The sequence below is a fragment of the Artibeus jamaicensis genome, unplaced genomic scaffold (genome assembly GCF_021234435.1).
Source record: "Artibeus jamaicensis isolate MK-2021 breed Jamaican fruit bat unplaced genomic scaffold, CSHL_Jam_final scaffold_612, whole genome shotgun sequence".
Lineage (NCBI taxonomy): Eukaryota > Metazoa > Chordata > Mammalia > Chiroptera > Phyllostomidae > Artibeus > Artibeus jamaicensis.
The window spans coordinates 14674079-14683443 of record NW_026522049.1 but is presented as its reverse complement, the minus strand read 5'-3'; the positions used below and the strand labels follow the sequence as shown (position 1 = coordinate 14683443).

General features: G+C 45.4%; 1 protein-coding gene across 1 annotated transcript in view; it reads left to right on the top strand.

Annotated features, from left to right (window-relative positions):
* Positions 1-702: 702 nt before the first annotated feature.
* CYFIP1 (cytoplasmic FMR1 interacting protein 1) overlaps positions 703-9365 on the top strand; it is a 68133-nt gene continuing 59470 nt past the window's right edge. The window contains 1 exon segment of the mRNA XM_053658818.1: positions 703-820. The gene's annotated coding sequence lies outside the window, so the exon portion shown is untranslated.

Here is a 9365-nt window from a genome sequence, read left to right as displayed (position 1 = left end):
GCGCTCTCTTACATGTCCAACTTCTGGCCCTTTGTAGAAAATGTGTGCTGACCTTGCCCTTGAGAATTCATTGCACGTGTATAATGGTGCGAGGACTCTCCTCACAGTTCACAATAAGAGACCCTGTAAAGAGCCTCAGGAGATGGGGTGCAAAACCTGTGGTCTCTTTGTTCAGTGGACTAGCATGCACCTGTCCAAACAGCACTTGGAGCATCAGGTGACAATGTGTATACATCTTTTTTTAATTGACTTTTTTTTAAGAGAGAGGAAGAAGGGGAAAAATTGAGGTGTCATTTCACTTATTGATGCATTCATTGCTTGCTTCTTGTATGTGCCCTGACTGGGGATCAAACCCACAACCTTGGGGTATCTGGAGGATGCTTTAACCAACTGTGCTACCAGCCAGGGCGATGTTTGGTCTTGTAATTAGGAACTTTTCCTCCAGTTTCTAGCAGCCCCGGTTCCCCCTGCCACACTTAATCTGGGTGACAAGCTGCAGTCCCTGCTGGCTGGTGACAGAAAAGCACAGTGTGTTAAAATGTGGGGGAGAAAGGCACAGTTTGGTAAAGTATGCATTCCTTCCAGAGAGGATTTGTTGTACATGTAAATAGATTGCACAAAAATATCACACGTTTCTGCTTTTCTGAGAAGTACTGTTATTTGCATAAGGAAGAGGAAGAAAATCAGCAGATGTCTTCAGCGTGTTAGAAGCGTTTTGTAGTTTGCTGTTGTTTGATGATGGAGTGGAGTTACAAAACAAAAACCCACAAGTTTGGGATTGCTGTGAAGACCCTGTTTCCAGCAAAAGGCGCAGGACAAGGTAGCTTGGGGCGGAGGGACAGCGACACATGCGCAGGGCTCCTCCAGGGGCTGGTTGGACCTGTGGGTGCCCGTCAGAGCGTCAGTTCTGCATTTTCCTTCAGAAGCGTTTTGTAACCTTGGTGTGCAGCTGCCCTGGCAGTTTCTATTTAAAACAAGGTGCCTGGGTGGGGCTCCCTCCCCTGCTTTGGTTCTGACACTGGGTTCCGCTCCTGGCTGATGCCCCAGAGGGGGGCTCTAGGCTGGACTCTGTCCCCAGCTGCCTCTTGCTGCCCTGCCCTGTCTGCCTGAGCTGGGCTAGCTCCTGGCCCCCAGGTTGGTGTCTTTGTGCTTGGGCCCTTTGGTCCTTCCTCGGAGCATCCAGATGCTATTGCAGACGCTGAGGCAGGTACTTGGGTCAGGTCTTAAAGGAAAAGAAGAGAGAAAGAGAGAAACGTCGATTTGTTGTCCACTTATTGATGCATTCACTGGTTGATTCTTGTGTGTGCCCTGACCCTGGGATCAAACCCACAACTTTGGTGTATTAGGACAATGCTCTAACCAACTGAGCTACAGGCACAACGAGGCCTCGGGGGTCAGCTTTTAATCTGTTTATAGGTTGGGTTAGGTTCCACCCCAACTCGCACACGTCCGCTATCTCAACTCCCCATCTGGTTTCCATCCCTTGGAAGCCTAATATTTATTAATGTGCATATACTTAATATAGTTATAATTTCACTTCTATTTTTATGGGCAGCAATTTCTGTATTAGGAGCTTCCCTTGATAAAAGTTACAGATTTTGTGAAACTGTGTGCCGAGTCCCTTTGTGGATATGTGAGACCTATTGGATTTAGGATTTTTATTTATTTTTAGAGAGAAGGGAAGGGAGAAAGAAAGAGAGGGAGAGAAACATCAATGCGTGGTTGCCTCTTGTGTGCCCCCCACTGGGGACCTGGCCCACAACACAGACATGTGCCCTGACTGGGAATCGAACTGGAGAGACCCTTTCATTCTTAGGCCGGCACTCAATCCACTGAGCCACACCAGCCAGGGCTTTTTTCTTACGCTTTTAATCTCTTGGCACAACCCGTGTTCTGGGTAGAAAAGTCTGCTGCTTTAATGTCTAAAAATTCTTTGCAGTTAAGTTTTTCTTTTAACAAAGTTTATGCTTTATAGTTGATCCACAGTATTACATTAGTTTCAGATGTACAACGTGGTGATTTGACGTGGATATCTCTTACCATGTGATTGCCACATTAAGTATGGTCCCATCTGTCACCACGCAAAGTTGCCACACCATTATTAACTATAATCCTCTCCCCCTCCCCCCCCCTCCCCTCCCCCTCCCCTCTCACAACCAGGAATTTATTTTCTATGAGTCTGTTTTTGTTTTAGTTCATTTGTTCGCTTTGATTTTGAACAATTCCATGTATAATTGAAATCATGTGGTATTTGTCTTTCTCTGACTTATTTCACTTAGCACAATTACCCTCTGGGTCTATCTATATTATTGCATTTTTTAAAAGATTTTATTTATTTTAGAGAGGGAGGGACTGAGAGAGGGGGCAAGAAACATCAGTGTGTGATTGCCTCCTGTGCGCCCCCTACTGGGGACCTGGCCTGGTGCCCTGACTGGGAATCCAACCCGCCTCCCTTTGGTTTAAAGGCTGACGCTCAATCCCCTGTGCCACACCCGCCAGGGCTGCGCTTGCGATTTCCTTCTTTCTATTCTCTCCGCCTGCTCGGCGCTGTGTGAACCTCTCGGTTAGATGCAGCCATGTTTAGCGTTGTTCTGTCCCCCTGCTGTTCCTGGGCGGTGCGCCTTAACTTCCTTGCTCAGCAGCCCACACTCACACAGCCACTGCAGCTTCCTTTTGACTTGCGAGGTGCATCTTGCACCCTTTTACTTCCAACCTATCTGTGTCATTATATTTGAACTGTGTTTTTTGATGCTGTCGTACACAGTCACACACCGCATAGCAGTGTTAGTCTGTCAATGACAGACCGCAGATACGACAGTGATTCCGTAAAATTGGAATGGAGCCGAAAGGTTCCTGTCACCTCAGTGACGTTGGAACGTAGTGCCACAATGCATCACGTAGGTGTTTCTGGGGACACTGGTGTCAACAGACCAGCTGTCCTGCCTGCCACACGGCGGAGGTGTGTGGTGGGCTGTGCATCTAGGTTTGTGTAAGTGCCCTCTGTGATGTTCGCACAATGACGAATTTGCGTAGTGACACTTCTCAGCGTATCTACAAACAGCACAGGACTGTAGTTGGCTCAGGGTTGGTTTGTTTTTTAACCTTTCAGACAATCTGTCTTTTCAGTAGGTGTTTAGACTATGGTGTGTTTGCATTTCCTTCTACAAATCATTTTATTGCAGTGATCCCTCACCTGTCGCAGGAGTTACGTTCCAGAGACCCTTGCGATAGGTGAGAATCCACGAAGTAGCAGCGTTATATTTATTTTATTATTTATATTTATTATTTTTATTTATTATATTTATTATTTTAAGGATTTATAAACCCTTCCTACACTCCTGTGAACCTTTCCCACACTCTTATTAACCTTTCCCATTCTCTTATAAGCACTTCATATGCTCTTAAACACTTTCTACACTTTTAAACCTATGTAATTTTAACAACATAAAATTCTATATGGGTACTCACCAGTGAAGTATACTTGAAGTATACTAACTTAATATGTTTGAATTAACATTTAAAAAATTTTTTTAAATTTATTTTTAGAGGGAAAGGGAAGGAGAAAGAGTGGGAGAGAAACATCAATGTGTGGTTGCCTCTCATGTGTCCCCCACTGGGGACCTGGCCTACAACCCAGGCATGTGCCCTGACTGGGAATGGAACTGGCGACCCTTTACTTCACAGGCCCGCGCTCAATCCACTGAGCTACACCAGCCGGGTGAATTAACATTTTTTATATTTAAAAAAAATTTTTAGGCAAAAATAATTAAAATCATAAATATTATATAAATACCTGTATACTGCAAAATCCCACGATATAGCAAAAACTCCACGATATAGAATTAGATATATATATTTAAAAAACCCGCAATATAGTGAAGCTGCAATAAGTGAACTGCGATATAGCAAGTGACGGCTGTATTTGATTCCCATTCGATGCCTGGTCCCTTTGGCTTATACACAATAGAATTTTATTTTTCAGTTCTGGAAGCTTGTGTGCCAGGGTGCCAGCATGGTCAGGTTCTGGTGAGGGCCTGTGATATTGTGATTTTGTGTGTGTGTGTGTATGTGTGTATATGTCTTAATATATATTAAGACATACATATTTGGCCCTGACTGGGTAGCTCAGTTGGTTAGAGTGTCAGCCTGGATATGCCAAGGTTGCAGGTTTGGTCCCCAGTCAGGGCACATATAAGAAGCAACCAATGTATACATCAAGAAGTGGAACAACAAATCAATGTTTCTCTCTCAAATCAATAAATAAAAAATTCATAATAAAGAAATATATATTTGGTCTTCATTGTTTCTGTTAGAGAGCTCCTATAACCTTTAGAATTTTCTAAGTGAAAAGAGCAATAAAGGTGTCTTAATATTCTTAAACGGAACAGGTTATATTAATGAAGTGACTAGAGGCTGGTTGCTAGGAGACCTAACCATGTGATAAGAGGTTTTCAACTTTCGGTCCCACCCCCTGACCTTGGGAAGGGGAAGAGGCTGGAAGTGAATCCTTTGCCAGTGGCCAGCGTTGCCTAAGTGAGAAGCCTCCATAAACCCAAAAGGCAGGCTCACTAGGGAGATTCCGTGATGGTGAGCGTGTGGGCATTGGGAAGTGAGCAGCACCCGGTGCCATGGAGACTGTGCCCTTCCCCCAGACCCGCTGTGCTCCGATTCTGGCTGTTCCTGAGTTATGTCTTGTATAGTAACCTGATAATCTGTTAGTGAAACGAGAAGACCGGCATTCGTGCCACCTGTCACGTACCAAACCCAATAAGCAGAGACAGGGATTGAATCTTCATGGTCATACTCTAACAGACCATCTTAAATTCCACTTTAAAATGGCCCTTTTTATAAGAACAAAGTGTAGGTAAGGGGTTTAGAATTCAGGGAGAAGTTAATTGGATTAAGAAAGCTGCGGGATTCTCGCCCTGGGCGGTAGGTGGTCATCTCAATCCTGAGCACCAGGCTCTGATGCCATCTTGAATTGCTGGCAGTCTTCCTTTTCACAGAGTTGAAACTGCTTATGGTACCCTGGGGTCAGGGTGGGTCACACCTTCAGTTCCTGGAATGATAGCTTTTATGAGCATTGATTCCTAAGCTTATTAGCTATTATTGAAACAACAGTTTTCCAACTCCTTGAGTCCTCTGAAGCATTAGTAAAATGTGAAATAAGTAAAATGTTTCTCTTCAGTTCTATGAGCGTAGCTAGCAAATTAATTGAACCCAAGGAGGGTGTCATGGGAACCTCTGATTTATTGCCCATCAGTCAGAAGGACAGGTAATAAAATAACCTATCGCTTGCATCTGGTCCCTGAAATGAGGGTAGAGGGAGTCTTGTGGGACTGAGCCCTGAACCTGTGAGATCCGACGCTCTCTGCAGGTAGATACTGTTAGAACTGAGTAAATTGTAGGACAGCCAGCTGGTGTCTTAGAATTGCTTGGTGGGGAGGGGAAAAAAACCCCACTTTGGAATTGGTGACACAATCGGAGAGCCCTTTTCTGGGTTGTAGATATCAACTTCTGTGTCTTCACATGGTGACGAGAGGAGCCTCATTTTCTTACTGATGTTCCCTTTTCTTTTTTTTTTTATTTGTGCGTTTGTTTGTTTTTGAGAGAGGTTAAACTTTTAAAAATACCATGAAAATGATAGGATATGAATTATGATGCCCAAATAAAACAAAATTTTAAAATCTCTGCTGTAAGCACTTAGAGGGCTATTCTCTTGGTTGTTTGCCTTAACCACCTTTGGAAATACAAGTCATATTATCATAAGATAAAAATGCTGATGAAAATGTCTCCCTGGCATTCTAATAGAGTCTTGTGGTTCTTTTTTTTATTATTATTTATTTTTATTGATTATGCCATTACAGTTGTTCTATTCCCCCCCTTCATTTCCCTCCACACCCCCTCCCCCACCATTCCCCCCTTTAGTTTATGACCATGTGTCTCAAGTTCTTTAGATTCTATATTTCCCATACAATTCTTCCCCCCATCTATTTTCTATCTATAGTCTATGCTACTTATTTTCTGTACCTTCTCTCCCCTTCTCCTCCTCCCACTTCCCTGTTGCTAACCCTCCTTGAGATCTTCATTTCTATGTTTCCACTCCTGATCTAGCTGTCCTTTTAGTTTGCTTTTGTTGTAGGTGTGGTTGTTAATAACTGTGAGTTTGCTGTCCTTTCACTGTTCATGTTTTTTAACTTCTTTTTCTTAGATAAGTCCCTTTAACATTCCATATAATAAGGGCTTGGTGATGATGAACTCCTTGAATTTGATCTTATCTGAGAAGCACTTTATCTGTCCTTCCATTCTAAATAAAAGTTTTGCTGGATAGAGCAATCTTGGTTGTAGGTCTTTGGATTTCATGACTTGGAATACCTCTTTCCAGCCCCTTCTTGCCTGTAAGGTCTCTTTTGAGAAATCAGCTGACAGTCTGATGGGAACTCCTTTGTAGGTGACTGTCTCCTTATCTCTTGCTGCTTCTAGGATTCTCTCTTTCATTTTAATCTTGGCTAATGTAATTATGATGTGCCTTGATGTGTTTCTTCTTGGGTCCAACTTCTTTGGTACTCTCTGAGCTTCCTGGATTTCCTGGAAGTCTATTTCCTTTGCCAGATTGGGGAAGTTCTCCTTTATTATTTGTTCAAATAAGTTTTCCACTGGTGGCTGTGCCTTTCCCCCTTCTGGTACCCCTATAATTCGGATGTTGGAGCGTTTAAAGATGTCCTGGAGGTTCCTAAGACTCTCCTCATTTCTTTGAATTCTTGCTTCCTGACTCTTTTCTGTTTGGCCATTATTTGCTTTCTTCTGGTCCACTCCATTGATTTGAGTCCCAGTTTCCTTTTCATTGCTGTTGGTTTCCTGTGCAATTCCATTCATTTCAATTAGTTTTGCCTTCATATGTTTGTCTAATTTGTGGCTATAATCAACCAGTTCTGTGAGCATCCTGATCACCAGTGTTTTAAACTGTGCGTCTGAGAGTTTTGCTGTTTCTTCATCACTTAGATTTATAGGCTCTGGGGCTTTGAGATCTTCTTGAGCCATTTTTGGTCTGTTCTCGCCTGTTAAGTGTGAGGAGCGGAACCTTGGACTCCCAGGTCGCTGGGTTGTGACGCTGTATGTGGGGGCGTGGTCAGAGCTGGGAAATGGCGGCGCCCTCTGCTGTTTCTCGCTGCTGGGTGCGGAGCAGCGTCTTAGGTGGTTCACCAGGGCCGGGCCACTCAGAGTCGCTGGATTATGACGCTGTATGTGGAGGCGGGGTCAGAGCGGGGAAATGGCGGCGCCCTCCCTGCCGCTTGCCACTGGGGCCTGCAGGGTCCTGTCCAATCGCCCACTCCCTCGCTGGTCTATCTGCGCACGAATGCGCGACCACAGTCAAATCTCGGCCCTGTTCCCTTGCTGGTTCCCTGCGGTCGCTCGCTGGGTCGCTCACTAGGTCTACCCCTTGCAACCCTGTGCTTGGGTTCCACGCGCCTGAGTCCGTCTGACGGAGTTTTCCTGTGCAACCCCGCTCTGCCAGCTGCTGGTTTCGCTCCTCTTACCCATCAGGCTGAAGAATTTGTTGTTATCAGACTTCTGAAAAGTTCAATTTTCTGTGTTCCTTGTTTCTGTGTTCAATTTAGTTGTCTCTAAACTTGGTTGTGTGAGAAAGCAAGGTGTCTCCACCTATGCCTCCATCTTGGCGGAAGTCTGCTGTTCCCTTTTCCTACCTTCTTGTAGGTTATTGGGAAACTTACTATTCCATTTTAATTTTTTTCTACATGATCTTGTAAGTTACATTTTAAAATTTATTTGTTTGTTTATTTTTTAGAGAGGGGGAAGGGAGGGAGAAAGAGAGAGAAACATCAATAATGTGGTTGCCTCTCGAGCGCCCCCTAATGGAGAACCTGGCCCACAACCCAGGCATGTGCCCAGAGTGGGAATCGAACTGGCAACCCTTTGGTTTGAGGATCAGTGCTCATTCCAGTGAGCCACACCAGCCAGGGCTATATGGCTTTTATAGGTTTCTTTTTTTTTTCCTTTTGTGGTTGCTCTAGGGCAGGGGTGTCAAACTCATTTTAACTAGGGCTACATAAGCCTTGCAGTTGCCTTCAAAGGGCAGAATGTAATTTCAACTCCTTAACTGTGAAGGACTAGTTACATTTATACAGTCCTAAAATTATTTCAGCAAGATCTCAGCAACCGGGGTGAGATTGGGCAAAGCTGCTTTTCGGCTTTCTGAAAGATTATGCAAAAGGTGAGCTCCTGGAGGGTTGAGCCCAGGATGAGCCGTCCAGGCCCACTGCTCCCCTCGTCGTTGCAAGTCTCACTGAGATTTTTCAAGTTCAGGAGAAAAAAGCTAAGACACGTGCCTGAGGAGGAAGTGGGGGAAGGCGTGGGTGTGCTCAGGGGACACCGGGGCCTTTGTAATCAGGGTTTTTATCCGTTTTCTAAATGCCGGGATTTTAGGGGCGGCCTTCGGGGAGGTGCTTTTGCAGCCTTTGTTTTGCTGATTCATCAGAATGAGTCCCTACTGGGATCTGGGTTACTCTTTGGTCAGCTTCACCTTAAAGAATGTCACTGAAGAGGGACAGGGACCGAGCCCTGTCTGCCCCTGGCATGGTCTGCAATGTGTGAACCGATCACCCCTCTGTCCTTGGTTTGGGAGGAGAAGACCTTGCAGTTGATCAGCCGGCCGTGAATGGCTCAGCCTTGTTTATTGATGCTCTCTCTGTCCCTCCTTCCACTTGCCAAGGAGCTTTTTAAGGTTCTAAAATTTCCACTTAGGTTTTTATATAGATATCTTCTTTGGCTCGCTTTCAGCTTGGGAGTTTTAGCGTTGTTTGAAGGTTCTTATCTAGTTGCTTTACAGTCCGGTGCATAATTGTCACATATGAGCTATGCCCATCTTACCTGCTGTTCTTTCCCTGCCGGAGTCTCAACGTCCTGGCTGTTTGCGTGCTGACGAGCCTGGCTGGCAGCTGGCCATCTGGAATATTATGATATGAGCCCCTGGGTGTTGTTTAAATCTCAGAGAATGCTGATTTTTAATTTTAGCAGCCAACTGCCTGTTTTTGTGTACACTGTGGTTCTCACCTGCCCCTGTGGGCTGTGACGGTGTCGGTTCTGTCCTCGGAGCCTCCGAGGTGCCAGTGGGTTCTCCTGTGCTTGCCACCCACTGCCCTCTGGGACCTGGCTGTGGCCACAGGGATTGGAAACTGAGGGGACCTGGTCCACGCGTGTGTGGCCTGGGGGTGGGCCCTGCATTTGTGGGCTTGCTCCTCCGAGCTTCTTCCACTCCACACTGTGCCTGCGCTTTCTGGTGTCCGGGGTCCCCCTTTTGCTTCTCTGGCCAGCAACCCGGGGTCTTGGGGAGCCCAAGCAGCAGC